At 40.5% G+C, this 23,857-nt stretch overlaps 1 pseudogene; it reads right to left on the minus strand.

The window, feature by feature from the left end:
• The window catches only part of LOC139390221 (cytochrome P450 1A1-like), a 30,538-nt pseudogene extending 7,415 nt beyond the window's left edge, over positions 1-23,123 (minus strand).
• Between the last annotated feature and the right edge of the window lie 734 nt (positions 23,124-23,857).

Below are 23,857 nucleotides of genomic sequence, written 5' to 3' on the forward strand. Positions count from 1 at the left end.
AAATAAGGTATTTCTATTTTTTTTTTTGGGGGGGGGGGGGGGGCAGTCTTGATACAACATTTTGAACATAAATGCAATGGTTCATTGGATCAGTCTAAAACTGTGCACACACACTGCTGCCATCTAGTGGCAAAAATCTAAATTGCAGCTGGGCTGGAATAGTACATTATGGCCTTTCTCTTGCATTTCAAAGATGATGGTACAATAAAATACAAAATAACGGTTGCTTTTTCCTTTGTATTATATTTGACCAGATCTATTGTGTTATATTCTTCTACATTCCTTTCACATTTCCACAAACTTCAATTTAATAAATTTTAGAATAAGGTTGTAACTTACCGAAATGTGGAAAAAGTCAAGGGGTCTGAATACTTTCCGAAGGCACTGTAAAAACATTTTTGACTGCACAGGGCCTTTAAGCATCCCTGTTCGAACCATTCTCTTTTCCAGGCTGATCCAGTCTGCCATTGACGACTTCAAATCAAACCAAATCAAATGTTATTTGTCACATGCACCGAATACAATAGGTGTAGACCTTACAGTGAAATGCTTACTTACGAGCCCCTAAACGTGTGTATCTTTGCGTACGGTCAGACGGGCTCTGGAAAGACCTAAGGCTGTAACGTAACAAAATGTTGGAAAAAGTCAAGGGGTCTGAATACTTTCTGAATGCACTGTACCTCTCGAGCGTTTCTTTCTACACATCTTTTAACCGGCTATTTCTCCATCTCTTTTTTTTTGCTCTTTTCTGTTCAGCCTCCATTGCTGCCACAAACAAAAATGAAAAGGACGGCACAAAATAGCCTAACTCTACCAGCACGTCTCCCTCCTCCATACTTAAAAATGCCAGTCACCAAAGATCACAACAATGTCACTGTCGAAACATTTGCAGTTTTTCCCACATATTAAACATAGTCTTGTTTCCAGCTCCACGGCAAATTAAAAACACACCAAGAACGAACAAGTCTAGTTCGTGCTGGTTGCAGTTCGGCCCAGCACGGTTTGGTTCCTCTTGTAGAAATGCACAAGTGAACAAAAACAGTAATATAAATAAAAGCTCAATGAAATAACTTCATCCAATTTAAAAATGGGCAATGTTTTAAAAATAGTTACATAGCCTATATGGATATAACATGTTTACCTGTAGAATGGAATAGGTTATGATTCATTTCATTTTGACAGTTCTACCACCTCAACATTTAAACACAGTTAATATCAAGTTGTAGTAAAGTTCCGTTTCAGTCCACATGGGGGCCCTGTGTCACTGTCAGAAGAAGGTGCTTCAGTCAGAAAAACTTTCTCTCAACTCAGCTAGCTAGCCAGCCAATAGCTACCGAAGTGGCTACCAACCAAGCTAGCTACAGAAATGAAACCCATCAAAAACCCACACTCCCTGGAAATAAACACTTTTCCAAATATCATGACTTATATCAACATCCTTACCTTGCCCATTCAATAAATATACTATTAAATAACTCTGACTGACACCCAGTAGCATAAGGATGCTGAGCACTACCACTAGCTAGTTAGCTACCACCAACCCTGCACAAACCTGTGGCTAACTTTGCTATTGCTGCTGCACCTCGACTTTCTGGCTGTTCTGCCTTCTCCACCTCATTCACTGCAGACCGCTCATGCTCAACCTGTTCACTTTCTTCCCTCTTTTTTCGGAAGAAGTTCCAAATATCCATATTTGCTCTGTGCTATACTGAGCAGAGCGACAGGCGTTTTGCTGTAGGGGTGGTGGAGCGTTCAAGGGACGTGAGCAGCCCACAGAGTTGTGATATCTTGACCAATCACAGCAGCTACTGCTTCACTCCAGGGGCTTCTTGCAGTGTCTTCTATTGGGTTTCTACTAGATAACACGGCCACAAGGTCAGATTGCACAGCCATAAAGGCTACAAGAATGAGCCTTTTGGTCTTAAATCAAGGTTAGGATTAGACATAAGGTTAGCAGTGTGGTTAAGGTTAGGGTTAGGTTTAAAATCATGCATTAAGAAGAGAAAGTGTAGAAATGGGTGGGTTTTAACCAGAATAATGACTTTATGGCTGTGTTAACTAGTGACAACCCTATACTGGCTAGCGCAGTATATTGTATCAAATCAAATACAATTGTACTAGTCGCACACATATTTAGCAGATGTTATTGCAGATGTAGAGAAATTATTGTGTTCCTAGCTCCAACAGTGTAGTAGTATCTAACAATACAGAAATATACACACAAATCTAAACCTTAGAATGGAATTAATAAATATAGAAATATATAAATGTGTGTGTGTGAGGGGATGTATAGACATTATGGACAGCATGTGGATAGAATATGTAGCATATCTGAAGAATACGTGGATAGAATAGTGTATGTGCAGGAATAGTTGAATAGGATGGCCTTGACTAGAATACAGTATAAACATATGAAATGGATAAAACAGTATGTAAGTGTAGCCGATGTGAAATGGCTAGCTAGTTAGCGGTGGTGCGCGCTAGTGGCGTTTCAATTGGTGACGTCACTTGCTCTGAGACCTTGAAGTAGTGGTTCCCCTTGCTCTGCAAGGGCCGCATCTTTTGTGGAGCGATGGGTAACGATGCTTCGAGGGTGACTGTTGAAGTGTGCAGAGCGTCCCTGGTTCGCGCCCATGTCGGGGCGAGGGGACGGGAAGTAAAGTCTATACTGTTACATAAACATTATTAAAGTGACCAGTGTTCCATTTCTATGTACAGTACATAGGGCAGCAGCCTCTAAGGTGCAGGGATGAGTAGCCAGGTGGTAGCCGGCTAGTGACAGTGACTAAGTACAGGACAGGGTACCGGGTGGAGGCCGGCTAGTGATGGCTATTTAACAGTCTGATGGCCTTGAGATAGAAGCTGTTTTTCAGTCTCTCAGTCCCAGCTTTGATGCACTTTGCCTTCTGGATGATAGCGGGGTGAACAGGCCATGGCTCGGATGGCTGAGGTCCTTGATGATCTTCTTGGCCTCACTTTGACACCAGGTGCTGTAGATGTCCTGAATGGCAGGCAGTGTGCTCCCGGTGATCTGTTGAGCTGACCGCAACACCCTCTGGAGAGCTTTGCGGTTGCGGACGATGCAGTTGCTGTACCATGCGGTGATACAGCCCGACAGGATGCTCTCAATGGGGCATCTGTAAAAGTTTGTGAGTGTCTTATAATTTTATTGTTTATTTTTGTCATAAAAATAAGTCTGTAAAATATGTATTTTTTATTCTGCATAGCACAAGTGAATTGTGGTTATGCAAACTCAAATCAAACAAATAAAATTGTATTTTTATTATAATTATTTTACCAACTAAAGGTTCAGGGCTGGATCAAAAACATCCGGGGCTGAGGCCCCAGAAGCCCAGGCCTAACGATGTGTCCTGGGCAGAGCCAAAACAGCCTTATGGCTAGCGGAACCCCTCGACAACATTCCGCTGAAAAGGCAGTGCGCGAAATTCAAAAAATATATATTTTTAAATATGTAACTTTCATACATTAACAAGTGCAATACACCAAATGAAAGATATACTTCTTGTTAATCTACCCATTGTGTCCGATTTCAAAAAGGCTTTACAGCGAAAGCACAACATATGATTATATTAGGTCAGAGCCTAGTCACAAAAACACACAGCCATTTTCAAGCCAAAGAGAGGAGTCACAAAAAGCAGAAATAGGGATACAATTAATCACAAACCTTTGATGATCTTCATCAGATGACAAATGATGAAGAAGTTTAAAGCCGGATTTGGATACAAAAATATTTCCCAAGCTTTAAACATCCCAAGGAGCACTGTGCAAGCGATAATATTGAAATGGAAGGAGTATCAGACCACTGCAAATCTACCAAGACCTGGCCGTCCCTCTAAACTTTCAGCTCATACAAGGAGAAGACTGATCAGAGATGCAGCCAAGAGGCCCATGATCACTCTGGATGAACTGCAGAGATCTACAGCCGAGGTGGGAGACTCTGTCCATAGGACAACAATCAGTCGTATATTGCACAAATCTGGCCTTTATGGAAGAGTGGCAAGAAGAAAGCCATTTCTTAAAGATATCCATAAAAAGTGCCGTTTAAAGTTTGCCACAAGCCACCTGGGAGACACACCAAACATGTGGAAGAAGGTGCTCTGGTCAGATGAAACCAAAATTGAACTTTTTGGCAACAATGCAAAACGTTATGTTTGGCGTAAAAGCAACACAGCTGAACACACCATCCCCACTGTCAAACATGGTGGTGGCAGCATCATGGTTTGGGCCTGCTTTTCTTCAGCAGGGACAGGGAAGATGGTTAAAATTGATGGGAAGATGGATGGAGCCAAATACAGGACCATTCTGGAAGAAAACCTGATGGAGTCTGCAAAAGACCTGAGACTGGGACGGAGATTTGTCTTCCAACAAGACAATGATCCAAAACATAAAGCAAAATCTACAATGGAATGGTTCAAAAATAAACATATCCAGGTGTTAGAATGGCCAAGTCAAAGTCCAGACCTGAATCCAATTGAGAATCTGTGGAAAGAACTGAAAACTGCTGTTCACAAATGCTCTCCATCCAACCTCACTGAGCTCGAGCTGTTTTGCAAGGAGGAATGGGAAAAAATTTCAGTCTCTCGATGTGCAAAACTGATAGAGACATACCCCAAGCGACTTACAGCTGTAATCGCAGCAAAAGGTGGCGCTACAAAGTATTAACTTAAGGGGGCTGAATAATTTTGCACGCCCAATTTTTCAGTTTTTGATTTGTTAAAAAAGTTTGAAATATCCAATAAATGTCGTTCCACTTCATGATTGTGTCCCACTTGTTGTTGATTCTTCACAAAAAATACAGTTTTATATCTTTATGTTTGAAGCCTGAAATGTGGCAAAAGGTCGCAAAGTTCAAGGGGGCCGAATACTTTCGCAAGGCACTGTAAATAAAAACCCTTGAATGAGTAGGTGTGTCCAACCTTTTGACTGGTACTGTATATATATCTTTGCTGGTTTTGCATGTTATTTTGGCATTAATATGTGTCATATATCAGTTTGCAAACAATGTAAAAAACTTGTTGAGTTAAATAAGTGGCATACAAACTTGGTCTCTTTTTTTCTTGAGTGAGTGAGGCAGCTCCAAAACGCTGGTGTTTCAGCCTAGTTTAGTGCTTTCTGTGGAGGTGGATCAGCCAGCTGAAAATACGGAGAGTAGAGGTTGGTAATGTTTTCTAGTTGCGCAGTGATTGTCTCAGTGTTCTGTCCCTCATGGGGACACTACGTCACAGCAAAATCTTTGGGGAGTGCTCAGAAATTCAAGCCCCCTGGGTGCTGCCATAGAGTTACATTAGAAGTGCCCATTCAAGAAGGCTCAAGGTCATTGGCCACAGATAAAATTACGTCAAATCCCGTAATATCTACAGTAGCTTTGATTGGACTGATCATGTCAATGTCATACTTTCAAAATCCTAGTTAGCATGCTAGCAGTCATTAACATAAATCAAGTCGACAATCTACTGGCAAATCCTTTTCAATATTTGTCATATGAAGAGAAATTCTGAAGAGAAATTATTATAGATTATAGATAAAACGTATCGGTGCTCATCAACCATTGGACATAAACATTACACAACAAGTTGCAAATCGCAAATTCAACAGAGTGGCTTGGAAGGAATCAGAGGCTAACTGCATGCATTGCAAAGAAATCTCTAGCCTGCTATTCAGTGGAGTGGATGTGTGGTCCAAGTCTGGGATTAAGGGTCTCTTTTCCAAAAGGGACCAATATATATATATAATTTTTTTTTGCTCTGCCCCACCTGCCCTGAATGATGGGTCACCACTGCTCAGTAGCCTATTCCAGCAGGCTATTGGGAAACGGAAGCACTTCTTACCTTGAAATCATCTTGCTGTTCTTGTTGAATATATGAGTCTGTCAAGCAAGCTGCTAAATCGTTAATTTTACATCTTGCCTACTGTAGGCTATCTGAAATGAGATGTAGGCCTATCCGTAGCTATAGGCTACCTGCATCTAGCTCAAATCAAATGTTATTTGTCACATACACATGGTTAGCAGATGTTAATGCGAGTGTAGCGAAATGCCATGGCAAAGTTGAATTACAATCAAAAACCCAGATTTTAGTCAGCAGGCCTAGCCTATGGCTATTGAAATGACAAGTCAATCTTGCAAATAGGCCATTTATAACAGTTTGTAGTCTTACCATCTGGTACATAATACCACATAATTTGCTCAATTACATTCTGGAAAAAGGGGTTTTGTCTAAATGTGGTAACTCCTTTCTTGCTGCGAAAAACACAAGACATTTTTGGGCTGGTTTTCAGACCTTGTGGCAGGGTTTTGAGTAGTCATTGGGCTAGAAATGTTAGATAGACCTGGCAACCCTGCAAGAGGCCACCATTCTAAAAGTATAGATGTCTGATCTTAACTGCTGATGGTCATTAGTAGCCTGCCAAACTTTCGAACTGTTCCCCTTAAGGGTTTACCTTAAAAACTTATTCGGGATCAGTGTCCCTTCCACGGGCGGTTGAGCTAACGTAGGCTAATGTGATTAGCATGAGGTTGTAAGTAACAATACAATTTACCAGGACATAGACATATCTGATATTGGCAGAAAGCTTAAATTCTTGTTAATCTAACTGTACTGTCCAATTTACAGTAGCTATTACAGTGAAAGAATACAATGCTATTGTTTGAGGAGAGTGCACAGTTTTGAACATGAAGTTATTAATAAACATATTAAGCAGCTAGGCTGGAATAATACATTATGGCCTTTCGCTTGCCTTTCAAAGATGATGGTACAAAAACAATACAAAATTAAGTTTTTTTTTCTTTGTATTATCTTTTACTAGATCTATTGTGTTATATTCTCCTACATTCCTTTCACATTTCCACCGACTTCAAATTGTTTCCTTTCAAATGGTACCAAGAATGTGCATATCCTTGCTTCAGGGCAGTTAGATTTGGGTATGTCATTTTAGGCAAAAAATTGAGAGGTTTTTAAGGATTAATTTTCCCTTGCCAAAGAGAATTGTTTTAAAGGTGAGTCATAGAGCCCCTCAAACATTTCCATAGAGACAACCTGATTCACTGACTGAACATCTCATCAAAGAGATCACATTTATTTTGGAGGATCACAAAATAGAACTTCTATATTCAAGAGAGGAAAAACAAATTGATTCAGAAATAATAAAACACATTATTTGAGTTACTTTTTTCTCAACTTGTTTCTATTACTTTCTAGCACATCAAGCTAATTTACAGAGTAGGTAGCTTGTTAGCCAGCTAGCTTTGTAACCATGAATTATGCACCTTCCATTGTTTAGCTAAGTAGCTAGCCAGCTACTAGCTAGTTGGTGGATATTTTCCTTTTGAATCCAGGGCAGAGGAAAGCAACAGTCACCTCCACAAATGCTGTTTACATTGATACTGAATGAAGCACTTAAGGGACTTCATGGGCACCCTTAACTTTTTCCACTTAATTTAAGAGGGAAATATGCCCTAAAATGTTTTGTGCAACTTACTTAAGGGAAAGATAAGGCTCAAATTAACTTAAGATGTTTTATGCAACTGGGCCCTGGTACTCAGCACTCTCTTGTCCCTCTAATCACACTGACATCAATGCAAATGTAATCAAATCAAACACTTCATGAGAACCCACGAGCTTATGTTGCACTACATTTCTATAGGCTATGCTATTAAAAATAGGAGGATCCCATCAGCTTACTATAGGCTAGGCCTACTATATTTACTTCTCAACTTTCCTAATATTAAGCACATTGCTTTGCTTTAAAACAGGATTATAGCCTACGTGTCTGGCATGAAAATGAACCGTGGGAAAAGCTTCCTCTATTCGCTATTTACTGTAAGTGAATAGACATGTATTTTGTTTCCCCTGCCCCTGTTCCGAGACAGGTGCATGATCATGGTCAATTCTAAATCAAAACAAATTTCACACATATATTATTTAGTATATGTAAAAACAAGATTAAATTAAGAATAGTCTAATGGGTGACGATATTAGTATTAGCCACTTGTGAATGATGTATTATCACTTGTGAATGATGCCCAGCTTGTGTGCAGTAAGGCAAGAAACAGTACATGCCTTTTTTAACCTGTTATGCCCCCCCCCCCCCCGTTCAGCTGAAAAGGTGGCGCAGGGAATTCAAAAATATTCTTTAGAAATATTTAACTTTCACACATTAACAAGTCCAATACCTCAAATGAAAGATAAACATCTTGTTCATCTACTCATCATGTCAGATGTTTTAAATGTTTTACAGCGAAAACACAACGTATATTTATGTTAGACCACCACCAAATCAAAGGAAAAACGCAGCCATTTTTTTCCAGCCAAAGAAAAAATCACAAAAGCAGGATTAGAGATAAAATGAATCACTAACCTTTTGAAAATCTTCATCAGATGACAGTCATATGACATATTACACAGTACATTTATGTTTTGTTCGATAATATGCATTTTTATATCCACAAATCTCGGTTTACATTGACGCCATGTTCAGAAATTCCTCCAAAATATCCAGAGGAATTATAGAAAGCTACGCCAGATAACAGAAATACTCATCATAAACTTTGACTAAAGATACATGTTCTACATATAATTAAAGATACACTGGTTCTTAATGCAACCGCTGTGTCAGATTTTTTTTAAACGTTACGGATAAAGCCTAACATTGCAATAATCTGAGACGGCGCTCAGACGTAAAAGTATTTCTCCGCCATGTTGGAGTCAACAGAAATACGAAATTACAACATAAATATCCCCTTACCTTTGATGATATTTCATCAGAATGTAGTGCAAGGAGTCCTAGTTCCACAATAAATCGTTGTTTTGTTCCATAATGTCCAATACTAGTGTCCAAGTAGCTGCATTTGCTATCACTTTCAGCTCACGTGCTCAAAAACTGACTGCTGGTCCAAAATAACTTGCACGAAAAGTTCTAAATGATATATTCCAGGTCGAATAAACTGGTCAAACTAAGTAGAGAATCAATCTTCAGGATGTTATTATCATATATATCCAATAACGTTCCAACCGGATCATACGTTTTCATCTGGAGCCAAATGGAACAGTGGTAGCACCCACAGAGAAATGCGCCACAGGAGAATGGCATTCTGTCGGGACACTGACTATTTCCCCTCCCATTAGGTCAAAGTTCACAGCAAATGCTCCATTCCACTTTCTACTGAATGAGGACATCTAGTGGAAGGCGTAGGAAGTGCTTCCAGATCCATATCTTCTTGGGAAAGGAGTGGGCGATGACGTCAAAGTTGTCCCAACTTTCAGAATTTCACTTCTTGTTTGGAAGATTGCCTGCCCTATGAGTTCTATTATACTCACAGACATAATTCAAACAGTTTTAGAAACTTGTGTTGTGTTTTCTATCCAATAGTAATAATAATATGCATATATTAGCAATCTAGGACAGAGTTTGATGCAGTTCACTATGGGCACGCAATTCATCCAAAGTGAAAATACTGCCCCCTATCCTCAACAAGTTTTAAGACTTTTTGAAATCATAGTCACAAACCTCATGTAGCCTAGGCCTTAGGTCTATATGTTTTGATAAGGTTTGTATCACAACTAAAGTGGCCAAATAACTTCTCAAAATTAAGCACATTAATCCACTTTACAACCTGTATAGAGCCTAACTGACATACGGGGCTCATGAGTTTCAAGTTTGGGGAAGATCATATTCACCACAAATGCACCTTTATAGTAAAGCATTACATGCATAACTGCATTCCCGCTAATTGATTGCAATTTGGAACATTCACGCTTATAGCCTGCTAGCGTGTGCGCATTTCCGCGCTTATAATGTGAAGAAATACTCTAATGGTTTTTCAGCATTTTAAGCTAAACGTTCTGATCTGTTTTATCAGCCTTATTGCTTTTAAAAGGTTATTTGATGCGAGTGGTTATTTGATGCGAGTGGCATCCCACAACTGTCCCAGAGTGTGTTTGGAATATTTATTTCTCGCACAGAAGGACAAGTTCACCAATAGAGTAGGTCACCTTTTGTACTATGGGGGATAGTAGATTGACATAGGCTAGTGCTTCTGCTGTTTGTTAGGCCTAATCATCTTGTTGACTGACGAAAAGTAAATGTGGACAGTTCTCCTAACATCTTGCTACTGCTATGCGCAGTAGCATCCTCAATGTGGCTGTCTTCACTTGGCTGTCTTCACTCGTACTTTACTTCGGGGCTGAGAAGGACCCAATCACGTGACTGCATTGGCTAATAAGAATTGAGATATCTGAGAGAGCCATGTGAGTAAGAGGTGCTTCGGTGCACGGCTGCAGGGAGAGGGGAATTATAATTATTATACTTTGGCTGCAAAAGGCCTGGATTTTTAAGGGGGTATTATGGCCACACAAGGGGGATGCCGCAGGAAATTCGAGGCCTGGTGAGAAATGTATGAAGTGCTTGTCAAATTGTGAATGAGAGACTGATGAAGTGTGTGTAGTCTTCACAATAAAACAAAGCAGAGCTCATGCCTTTCATGCGACTTAGAATGTATTAAAAATCAAAACACAGACCAAAGTTTCTATCACAACTAAAGTTGCATAAATAACTCTAAATTAAGCATATAGGAGGACCCGTTTCTTTGTTAACACAGAAAAGCTCCATTCCCTCAGGAATTGTTCTATTTTATTCAGTTAGGTTCTGTTGTATTCTTAATACTATAAAATAATTTAAGAGAATGCTACGGAATTCTAAGCAAATCTTGTCAGCTTAATGAACTAGTTTAGCCCACAGCCATAATGGCATAGCCAGATCAGGGCCTAACATAAGGACAACTCAGAATATACTATTCTGTTCTTCTGAAAATAGACTACTTTTTCTTCATATCATGTTTCTTTAGACCTGTGTAAAATAACTAATGGATTTATTGTGATGGTGTGGGCTATATTAAATGGATTTATTATACTTTTTCAAATGTAGATGTTCCAAAGTGGCTTGTAGACTATGCACGGAAATCAGGAGATGCTAAATGTGTTTATGTTAATAAGTTGTTCCGATGATTAAAAATCAGAGGGTGAACATATCTTGAAAGACTATGGTTACAAGCAGGACTAATGCCGCGTTCACATGCTAGTTCACATGCTAGGAACTCGGAAACTCTGAGAGTCTGACATTTCAGAGTTTCCCAGTTCCGATTAGCATGTGAGTGAGGCATAACGTAATGCCGACGTAATCTTTTAGGGAGAGGTAACCAATCATGTTTGCAATTGAGATCAACTGTGCAGGTGAATTTTTTGCTTATTGATGGTTTAATATGACATCATATGGCAATAATCCAGTGCCATCTATGGTTGCAATAGGCCAATTGTTATTTGATTATATTCCAATGCAAACTGTAGGCTGTAAAGTCCATGGAGAACAAGAGCACCTCCTCCCAGCTGCCCACTGCACTGAGGCTAGGTAACACGGTCACCACTGATAAATCCATGATAATCGAAAATTTCAATAAGCATTTCTCAACGGCTGGCCATGCCTTCCTTCTGGCTACTCCAAACCCGGGCCAACAGCCACTTTCAAAGGGGGTGACACCCTAGACCCAAATTGTTACAGACCTATATCCATCCTGCCCTGTCTTCGAAAGCCAAGTTAATAAACAGATCACTGACCATTTCGAATCCCACCGTACCTTCTCCGCTGTGCAATCCGGCTTCCGAGCCGGTCACGGGTGCACCTCAGCCACGCTCAAGGTACTAAACGATATCATAACCGCCATCAATAAAAGACAGTACTGTGCAGCCGTCTTCATCGACCTAGCCAAGTCTTTCGACTCTGTCAATCACCGTATTCTTATCGGCAAACTCAATAGCTTTGGTTTTTCTAATGACTGCCTCGCCTGGTTCACCAACTACTTTGCAGACAGAGTTCAGTGTGTCAAATCAGAGGGCATGTTGTCCGAACCTCTGGCAGTCTCTATGGGGGTACCACAGGGTTCAATTCTTGGGCCGACTATTTTCTCTGTATATATCAATGATTTCACTCTTGCTGCTGGCGATTCCCTGATCCACCTCTACGCAGACGACACCATTCTGTATACTTCTGGCCCTTCCTTGGACACTGTGTTAACTAACCTCCAAACGAGCTTCAATGCCATACAACACTCCTTCCGTGGCCTCCAACTGCTCTTAAACGCTAGTAAAACCAAATGCATGCTTTTCAACCGTTTGCTGCCCACACCCGCCCGCCTGACTAACATCACCACCCTGGACAGTTACGACCTGTGGATATATGTGGACAACTATAAATACCTAGGTGTCTGGCTAGACTGTAAACTCTCCTTCCAGACTCATATTAAACATCTCCAATCCAAAATCAAATCTAGAATCGGCTTTCTATTTCGCAACAAAGCCTCCTTCACTCACGCCACCAAACTTACCCTAGTAAAAGTGACTATCCTACCGATCCTCGACTTCGGCGATGTCATCTGCAAATAGCTTCCAACACTCTACTCAGCAAACTGGATTCAGTCTATCACAGTGCCATCCGTTTTGTTACCAAATCACCTTATACCACCCACCACTGCGACGTGTATGCTCTAGTCGGCTGGCCCTCGCTACACATTCGTCGCCAGACCCACTGGCACCATGTCATCTATAAGTCTATGCTAGGTAAAGCTCCACCTTATCTCAGTTCACTGGTCACGATAACAACACCCACCCGTAGCACACGTTCCAGCAGGTATATCTCACTGATCATCCCCAAAACCAACACCTCATTTGGCCGCCTTTCCTTCCAGTTCTCTGCTGCCAGTGACTGGAACGAATTGCAAAAATCGCTGAAGTTGGAGACTTTTATTTCCCTCACCAACTTTAAACATCAACTATCTGAGCAGCTAACCGATCGCTGCAGCTGTACATGGTCCATCTGTAAATAGCCCACCCAATCTATCTACCTCATCCCCATACTGTTTTTATTTTATTTACTTTTCTTCTCTTTTGCACACCAGTATCTCTACTTGCACATCATCATCTGCTCATTTATCACTCCAGTGTTAACCTGCTAAATTGTAACTATTCGCTCCTATGGCCTATTTATTGCCTACCTCCTCATGCCTTTTGCACACACTGTATATAGACTTTATTTTTTCTATTGTGTCATTGATTTGTTTATTGTGTTATTGGCTCCTTTATTGTTTACTCCATGTGTAACTCTGTGTTGTTGTCTGTGTCACACTGTTTTGCTTTATTTTGGCCAGGTCGCAGTTGCAAATGAGAACTTGTTCTCAACTAGCCTACCTGGTTAAATAAAGGTGAAATAAAATAAATAAATAAAAGGCTAGCCTGTCCATTGTCACATAATAAAAGTTGTGAAAACCAGTAACAGGCTACTGTTTGTTTCCCTAGCTGAGTTGATGAGCTGATTTGGGCCATCAGTTGATTGACAGCTGATTGAACAGCTGATTGAACAGCTGATTTCACCATCCCCACTCCAACGGTGCACGCCATCCCTATCTCTTTAATCATGCGACAATGACTGGATATTATCATTCAAGAATCGGACACTTTTCCGCACCCATGTGTTGTTACAATCCTCCCACTGCTAAATGGCATATTATTAGACATAGCCTATATCGTCATTATATTATACAAGCCTATTATTATTATTAAAATTATTTTTTAAAGTAGTGGGAAAGAGAGTGGAAAGAAGGGGAAGGTAAGTGGGCCTGATTCAAACCCATACCTACTACATACATTATATGTGTGCTGGGGTCAGCGGCTGTAACCGCTGTAGCACACAGGCAATGAGGCCAGCAATAATGAATTCTGCTTATTGCTTTCTTGAACATATAACAGGGTCCCCCTCCTTTGATTTAAATAAGATGTGTAGTGCTAAAGCAAAAACAAAAATGTGCACCACTTTGGGTCCCTACAGGACAAATTAATGAGTGTTGTGCCATGACTACAATGGTTCATGCCCAGGACGACACAAAACTGGGTATGGAACTGAACTGGCAGCTGGCAGGCTCCCATGTACCATCTCCTGACATTGTGTCCTTGAGCAAGGCACGTAACCCACTCAGAATTGCTCTCCACCTAGGGTTGCTGCACTGCAGGGTGTTGGGAAAAGCAGAAGACACATTTCCTTTCTAACCCATGAACAAAAAAGTATCTATTCTCTCCATGTTCTTGTCACAAGAGGACTCTTTCCATATCTCTACACCGACACCGCTGTGAACTATATTGCATTCCTGGTATTCTACTACACTGCCATTACTGTATGTAGGACTACTATTTAATTGTGCAATGTAAACTATCCTGTACTATGCCTATTTAAATATTTCACACTGTGAAAGACTAATGTCGCAATTACTGGGCCTACTTTAAAAATTATTGTGAATGACTTGTTTATTGTGAAGTATCCTGATATTGTGAGATACTAATACGTCACATTATAACACGTTTACTTTGCCATCAAATGAGAGAGCTGAAATGAGAGGGCTAAAACCATACCTTTGAACTTGAGATGGCTTAAATGGAATTATAACTGAAATATGAACACTGACAGGCCTGTAACATCTCTCATGTAACCTTATATGAAATTAACTCCTGCAGAATTAAGTATTTCTTGCAGTACAATGTTACACCAAATGTTATTTTTTGTCTCGGAAAAAGGAGTGGAGCAATAGGGTAAGATGTATTTCTTTCAGTATCTCGAGCAAATGCGAATACTTCAGAGGACGTGGGCTACTTGGCCTGGAAGGTGGTGAAAAGCAGCGGGCTGTTGTAATGCGATATATTCGTTTCTCACAATATCACAATCTTTCACAATAAACAAGTCATTCACAATATACTTAACGTATGCATTGTAATAGAGACATTATTCTTCACAGTGTGAAATATTTAAGTAGGCATATGTGAGTGTCTTCTTCAGTGATTGATAATTTTACATAACAGCTGACAGTATTTCAACCACGTAAAATATGCGTCAGAAACATGGATTTTCACTGGTTTTAATCTGAAAATGTTTGCAAGGGAAGAATATGTAGGCTACCCTGTTAGAGCCCATTTCCTTTCTCCCCGGGCCCATTGAGAGGAGTAACATTGAAAGAGAAAGCTTTACAGGTGTCAGCTAGATGATTGACGCGTTCATTCTAGTATTATTATTAATTTGTCTTCTAAGTCAAGAAGTTATGAGGGAAGGCCTAGTGTAGGCATATTTGACTAGACAAGATGACTAAAATAGCCTGTCAAATTTTGGAAATTATAAGCAGATGAATATAAAAATGTGGCTTCCCTACAGCCCTGTGAAAAAAAATTGTCCTAACATCTCTGCCTGTCCACAAGGAGTCTAATTTCTATGGAGGCGACAGTGTCCACTGCACACCTCCCCAATACAGCCAGCTGCTTCTCACCACAATCCAGGCGAAGTAGCCCACAGCCTTTAAAGTATCTGGCTGGCTAGCTCCGCCTCCATCTTCTCCACACACTGACTAAGCTACATGTAACACTGCTTTTCTGTCTTTATATGTAGACTTTGTTTACTTTCCTGCCTGTTAACATGCACTTGGCAGCTAGCTAGCCGGAGGTAGAGTGGGGCCATGCATTCTAAATGAGTTTGTTATTTTTGACCATCCCAAAAAGGTCTATAGCTTAACTCAGCTGCCCCCTGGCGGCGATTCTAAATATGAAGTATTTATTAAAATCCTTCTGCTAAAGGATTATTTTTCTCCTGTGGTGAAATGGGTCAAATTAAGATCCGACATCTGTAGACCTCCCTTTGTCTTCAATGGAGCGATCCTAATGGCTCAGTATTTTTTTAAACCATACTGTACCCCTCAAGTGTTTTCTGCCGCATTAGCCTTCTGATTCGCTTTGTGCGTTCTTGCTGTATTGGCCCAATCAGATCAGAGCTGCTTCTACACATGCTCACCCTAGTTTGTTATTCTTAATAACTCCAGAGTTTAATAGATACTATGAGCTCTGCTGACTAGAACTAAGTGAGAGACAAATGGGTTGATCAGAGAGCAGAGGGAACAGGCAGAGAAATTGGGTGAGCGTAGGGGGGTCGCGTTCCCTGTAGAGTATGGCAGCTATTTTGCTGATTAACAACCCTTATTTCACCCGCCCAAACGATCTCTCTGCTATAACAGACATAGTTGGAGTCTCCTATGACAGCACAGAGGCAAATGAATTATCCTATGGCTCATTTAACAGGATGTATCATGGAGAAGATAGCATGGAGCCTGAACATGAAACCAAGTTTATATTTTGAGGCAAGTTATATTCTTAAAGAATTCGTCTTTGCGAACAAACAGTGCTTTAAAATATGTTCAAAAAATGTATCTCAATCTACGATTTTGAGTGGTCACATTTCTCCAGTCCCATCCCACTGCTTTATAGCAAAACATGGTGTATACTGTTGTCTGAAAAAGGACATGTCTTTCAAATTTGACTTTATTTTATTTAACCTTTATTTTACTAGGCAAGTCATTCTTATTTACAATGACGGCCTACCCAGGCCAAAACCGGGCGATGCTGGGCCAATTGTGCGCCGCCCTATGGGACTCCCAATCACGGCCAGATGTGATACAGCCTGGATTTAAACCAGGAACTGTAGTGATGCCTCTTGCACTGAGATGCAGTGCCACTGCGCCACTCGTGAGCCCCAAAATGGCTTCACTGCTGTGACATCCGTGAATGATTCTCTAAACATATACTGGAAATCAGATACTCATCTTATTCAAACGTATTGTCATGGCTTTTCAGTTCTAGTTTTATCTAAAAATATATATATTAAAATAGAACATCACATGATCCAAATTTGAATTTCTCAGACGTGTGTCTTCTGTCCTCTTAACCTCCCTGGAATAAGTCTGATAGATCCAAAGACTGTGTCTAATCGGTCTGTTGGAGAGACGGGAGAGCATTTGGTAAAAAGGCGATTCTACTCTATCTATGAGTAGCCCCGGAAACTACTTCAGATGGGGATTGGGGAGAGAAAGGGAGATAGAGAGATCTCTTTAAACCCCGGAGTTACAGATGAAGAGGAGGGGAAGAGTGAGACGGGTAGGAATGAACCCTGAGTGAACGCTGCGTGGTGCCCAAGGCTCTTATCTAAAACAACACTCCCCGTCTTCCTAAGCATTTAGTTGTGATTAATAACCAGATAGGGGTTTAAATAAAAGGCATTTCTAAACTCATTCCACTTGATGAAGGTAGAAGGACCAATCACCATCCCTAATAGTCAAAATAATACTGGGGATGACCCTTTACAATACTCTTTTCCAAATCTTGGAATGCATAGATATTCTTTCATTGTATTCAGATATCATAAAAGTACTTAAGTTATATATAGAATAGGCTGATCTTAAACCACTAAAATAGCACATAACATGCTTCTAGGTAAATATCAATATCAATCAATTGTATTACCAATGAGGAAATTACTCTGAACAAATCCTTGGATATGGCTGCTCACTATGTATCGGCTCAACTCTGTCTTGACTCTGACAGCTTGCAACTGTGTTTGCATTACAGGGATAATGACGCCACTGCCACTGACGGTCAAAACCAGTTGGAGTTAAACGACAACCAACCAGTGATGACCACCACAAGAGAGTTGTGTTCATTAGGGCACACAACGGAAAATGTTTTGCAACTTGGAAACAGAAATTCGCATTTCTTATATTTTTATTTTTTTATTTACTCCTTTTTCTCCCCAATTTCTTGGTATCCAATTGGTAGTTACAGTCTTGTCTCATCGCTGCAAGTGTGTTTTGAGACGCATACAGATAACACTCACGTGTCATGATCAACTTGATACGGATTGACGAAGACAAGTGTCCTTAGGAATGAAGTATGCATTGAGTGTGACGTTTTCTGCGGTACTAAAGGGAGGAAAAGGAGGACAAAAGAGACCAACTGAGTGAATAGCAACATTCCATTCCCAGAACTAACACTTTGATCTGCACATACTTGCAGACAGGCACCATGCAGAAATATACATTACAAGTTGTACAAGTGTTATCAGAGCCTCACCCGTGTGGTATGGTGAAGAGGACGTAGGATACGTGATGGAACACCTTGTTTATGAAGGCGTCGGGTAAAAGGCATCTTGGTCTTATCCACAAACCGTGGGAGTCTGGCAGGGCCAATGTGGTCGCCTAAACCATACAAAGGCAACATACTAAATGTCTCGGGTGAAGACAACAAGATACTGTACCTGAAAGTGAAAATGCAGAGAAAAGGATCAGATACATTGCCAAGTCGATCAGAAAAAGTGAGACCCAAGAAGAAAGAAAGACTGTTGGATTATTGCCATCTATCCTGGAGTTCCCATCTTCAAATAAAGGGATGATTTGTGTGATTGTGATTCACGTACGGTGCAATACCCCTGTGTGTGATCCCCTTTGTGTCTGTCTGAGTAGACTGTCCAAGTATCCAAAATCTCTCTCTCTCTCTCTCTCTCTCTCTCTCTCTCTCTCTCTCTCTCTCTCTCTCTCTCTCTCTCTCTCTCTCTCTCTCTCTCTCTCTCTCTCTCTCTCTCTCTCTCTCTCTCTCTCTCTCTCTCTCTCTGTGTGAATGCATCGTGCCTACTGAACAGACTGCACCAGTTTTCTCAGCCCACATCAAAACTAGCTTGGGCTTTAGCAAATTAGAGTGACCTTTTGCGTGTCACCCTGGCAAGCAATGGTCTCTAGCCATTGAGGACAGGACAGAAGGGAGGGGGGGGGGATCTGTCTATGAAAGATTAGATCATTGTATGGAACTGCACGGACGGCCCATCTACACCATCAAACTGTCAAACTGGGCGGTACTGCAGGAATCTCTGCTCATTAGGACATGCTGTTTGTCAGGAATGACCGTTCATTCCTAAAACAGCTGAACTCCCATCCATTTTTTTATAAAACAAAGGAATGATTCTTAGCAGGTAAAGTAGCAGGTAAAGCAGACACCCAAGCAGACGTACAAAGAGACAAGGTATGAGGAGACAATAAGACCATATAGCGCTATAAGGGCATAAGGTATTCAAGTTTTCTAGAAGGAGTGCTGTTCAGTCAGGAGGAGTGAGGAGGTGTTGTTCCTATACAGGAGGATATCCTGGTGTGTTTTGACCTGGATGTCAGGAAACTTGATGTGGTAAAAGAGGCTCCACTGCAAACCAGCTATGATGGTATCGAGTCCTGAAATGTAAAAGTGTACTAAAAACTGTAACATCAGTTACAATCCTCTTTATTACCATCATCGTATCTATGGTATGATGAGCGCCAACTAAACGAGATTTCTGCAGTGCTGGTCTGTTCAAAGGCATTCTTCAACCCATCCCTGCCAGGCATGGAGATCCTCCAGAAGAAAAAATGAACTAATCTGGATTTGAGGGAGTTGGACAGCACTGCTGTGTCCTCATCCTCCTGCCGCTCCTCACAGAGTGCAACCAGAGCATCTGTGATGTCACGGATACAGTCCTGGAAACACACATATCATCAAAACGTTACTTCACACTCTACTTAATGCCTGCAGCTATTACGATTCAGATGAAATGCGCAGGACGAGTCCTAACCTTGCCACGCCAGGTTATATCCGGGTCCTATATACATCCATTACATTTCCATATACACTCACAATCAAATGTAATCCTTTCAAAACTAGCACACGACCCACTAATCAAATGTACCCTCAACTTGTGAGAGTGAGACTGTAAAATGGCAGCATCTTCTAGAAAACATGTGAGCTTCCACCAGATTAATAATTCCTAATTAAAGAGTATGCGCGGGCGTTTTAGACACTGTGCACAAGAACAAAGCCTCGTTCGGTATATGTTAGCCTGGTCTGTCCTCTCCTAGAGTACAGGTCTCTTATACTGTAGCTTCGATTTCAGCTTCCAACTATTTCCATTTTTCACATAGACAACCCGAAGAGGCAAAATCACAAGCAAAAATATGCTTTCCAAAAAGGTACACATGTACCTCTCCTCAAACTATCTCTCCCTCCCTCTCTCCCATCTCTTCCTTTCTTTTACCCCTGCGTTAGTCCTTTACTCTCTGTGTATCCCCCCCAGCAAAATCTATCCCTCTGAAACAAATCCCTCAATGGCTGACTGGTTTTCTGTGCCTCTGTACCAGCATCTGATAGCACTGATCATATCTAATCTAACGGTTTACTAATCTACCAAGTTCAGCCTCAAAGTCACACATGAAAGCTGAGATGTCTCTCCAGGTTGAGATGTCTGCAAAAACTATCCTCGTCAACTCGTTTTTTCACTGTATACACATGATAGATTATACGCCTCTAGCCAATAGTTTCAATAGCATATCTATCAACATTTCCTACCCCTGCCTCCAGCTGTAACAGTAGAATGGCTAAATCCCGTTGGATATGTTACCATACATAAATATTGCGATATATCATACTGTCTGTGTTCAGGATCTGTTCATCCCCCAAAAAGTTGATTTTAATTATTAACAAGTATACTTAAATATACAAAATATTAAAATAATATACTTTAAATACGAGAGGTATTTTTGTAGTATATCTTAAGTATACTATACATTTCATATCTTTACACTTCAACACACTTATTAAAAGTTAACTTTATATTGATAGTTGTTTCAGTCTTTTAGTATACTATAAATATACTATAATCTACCTTTACTACACTTATTAAAAGTGTACTTTAAATTAATTGTTTTTCAGGCTTTAAGTTCACTATCATTAAATTATTGGGAGAAAACTGAGGATGGATCAACAACATTGTTGTGATAAAGTAATACTGCAAAAAAAACTTTTGGGGCCTAAATACAATGCTATATGTTTGGGGCAAATCCAACACAACACATCACTGAGTAACCGCCTCCTTATTTCAAGCATAGTGGTGGCTGCATTATGGTATGGGTATGCTTTTTTCTGGGATAAAAAGAAACTGGATGGAGTTAAGCACAGGCAAAATCCTAGAGGAAACCCTGCTTCAGACACTGGGAGAGGAATTCACCTTTCAGCAGGACAATAACCTAAAACACAAGGCCAAATCTACACTGGAGTTGCTTACCAAGAAGATGTGTAAAACTCTTAGAGACTTACCCAAAAAGACGCTGTAATTGCTGCCAACGGTGTTTCTAGCATATTGACTCATGGAGCTGAAAACTTATGCAACGACTATATTTTAGTTATTTCATTTCTATTAATTTTTTGAAAACAAATAAATATAAATCTTCCACTTTGACATTATAGCATTTTGTGTAGATTGTTGTCAAAAAATGACCAATTACAATTACAAATCCATTTTAATCTCACTTTGTAACAACAAAATGTGAATAAATCCAAGGGGTATGAGTACTTTTACAAGGCACTGTAGTTTCAGTGCCAATAATGAGTTTTTATGTACTTTCTGAAATTCTGTTCAGATATGTGCAAAGTTGACAATGATAACGATTGTTTATTGCACAGTGGAGGAACATGCTTCCTGAGAGTATAGTTTTTCATATTACAAAAAAATATACTTCAAAAAGTATATTTAGCTTAAATGTCCACAAAATATATTTAAAGTATACTTTCAAAAACGCATTAACACAGAAATTTGCATATCCCTAATCATCCTTTTCTGTTGAAGTTTAGATTTATAATATGATATTGTTCCTCATATTTATCCCATTCAAATGTAACACATTACACATGTTATTTAAATGTTAATTTATTACCATTATGCAAACAACTAAAGTGTGAAATGTGAATGGTGCACAGTGCTCAAAAGGGTTACAAAGCAGTTGTGTGCTCCAGCCACAGAGAGAAGATGCCTTGGTCAATCAAGGTAACCTTTACATGGCTAATTATAATAGCTAATGTGGTTAATGAGTAGCAGTGTATTTGTAAAAGTAAATTATAAATACACTTTTTTGTAAAGAAAATTCTAATTCAAATACCATTTTGGTATATTTATAATTTATGAGAAATATAAATAAAATATCCTTAAGGTGTATTCAACGTATATTTGTTTTGCTCTTTATCTAATATACTAAAAATATACTTAAGTACAAAAAAGTGTCCCAATTTAGATATCTTGACATTTATTTAATATACTTAAATGCCAATAAAAAATTAAAAAAACTGGACATTAAATGTATTCAAAATTGTTCCAATTTAGATAATTTAAATATACTCATGAAGTATGATTTAAGCATATTTACATTTTAAAAATTCCCCGCTTGGGATTAGGCACCAAACAGAAGAAAACTGACTGGAACAGGGAGTGACTATGGGGAGTGACCCAAAATGAAGCACTCGTGTTTTTTTTCTGTTTTAAACTATTTCTGTGGCATGCTCTAATTTGCATGACCCAGGTGTGGTTCATACCTTTTCAAATGTCTACAGGTGCTCCTCGATGTTGTGTTCCACATTCTCTTGATGTGCTCGACCATCTTCCTCAGAGACGGGCTCGGCAGGTAGCGGAACACAGGAATGAAGTCGGCCAGGATTCCTGCAGCGAAGATCCGCAACACCTCGTTGTTGATGTGCACAATAGTGAGGAACTCGGGGTCATTGTAGTCATTCCTCTTCCCGAAACACAGGGCACACACCACATTTGCCACCGACGTGACCAGCGGGAGCACAGGGTCCAGAACTAACCCCTCGCTCCCCTCTGAGCGCTCCCAAATTACCACCACCATACCAGCCGCTTCGGCACACATGTGCTCCTTTAGCACTTTAGCTCTGCCTGCAAGAAGGAGCGCAGGGTGTTCTTGCACAGCTTCCTGTGGAGCGCACAGGCAGCGCCGTACTCACTGAAGGTCATGCTGGTGCCATTGGCCCACGGCAGAGAAGGTGAAGAGGTCAGGGTGTCTGGCAAAAGCCTCCCCATGCCGTACCAGCGCCTGTTTAATGGTGGCATAGCCTTGCAGCACCACCACCACAAGGGAGCCCACATGCATTTGGAATACATCTCCGTACTGCAGACGGAGACACGTCAGTGACAGGTGGATCTGGAACAGGTTACCCACCAGGGCAACGGGGTCGGCCCTGAAGGGCAGAGTGCCTTTTGGGGCCGCTCCCGCCTTCTCGCTTTCAGCCGCTGAGAGCAACTAGGAGCAGGGTGAGGGTACAGAGAGCCAAGGTGATTCCAGAGAAGGTTATACAGGAGCCATACTTTGGGAATATCCCAAACGTCAGCCTCATATTGCAGTCTCAGAGCGCCCCAGCCAGGATACTGTATGTCACTCACTGAATTCCAGGAGTAAGAGTTCTCTAAAGTTGGAGACTGGTCTAATGAGTGCAGTTTGACCTCCAGCTAAGCAAATTGCCGCAGGGTCTGATGACTGGATACACTCTGCGAGAAGACTGGCACTAGGCAGGTCCAAGTACCATGAGAGGCAGTGACATATCAGCCTGTTTTAGCATAGACTGCAAACCAGCGGGCGGTCGATTGAACAGCTTCATAGAGCTTGATCTAGCATTCCATTTTCATCTTGTTCTTTGCGTTGTTTTAACAGGATGAGACATTATTGTGCGTGCTCAATATGCGTATCAGGTGCTAACTGTGTGGTCAACGGTAGCTTAATTCTCTCATCATTTTGTGTACAAGCGGCTGCAGACCGCACACATCTGGCAGTGGCCAAACATACACAATCATTGTAAATTCGTGTTTGGATTTCCTCACTCTAAAAATGTATGGACTCTCTGACTAACTGCAATCTAGCCTGCCCAACATGAAGAGAGAAAATAACATGATTAATCTAAACATCAAACTTTTGATATTTCAATTCATAACAATTTAATTCCAGAAAACAAAAAATGAATGTAATTTGACAAACAAATTAATATTTTATAGCACACCATGGAACAGAGGCCACAGGTGTTTAATGAAATTCATTAAGTCACATACTATACTACTGTACATGCCACAAGATGGC

This window comes from Oncorhynchus clarkii, chromosome 30, assembly GCF_045791955.1.
Source record: "Oncorhynchus clarkii lewisi isolate Uvic-CL-2024 chromosome 30, UVic_Ocla_1.0, whole genome shotgun sequence".
Classification (NCBI taxonomy): Eukaryota; Metazoa; Chordata; class Actinopteri; order Salmoniformes; family Salmonidae; genus Oncorhynchus; species Oncorhynchus clarkii.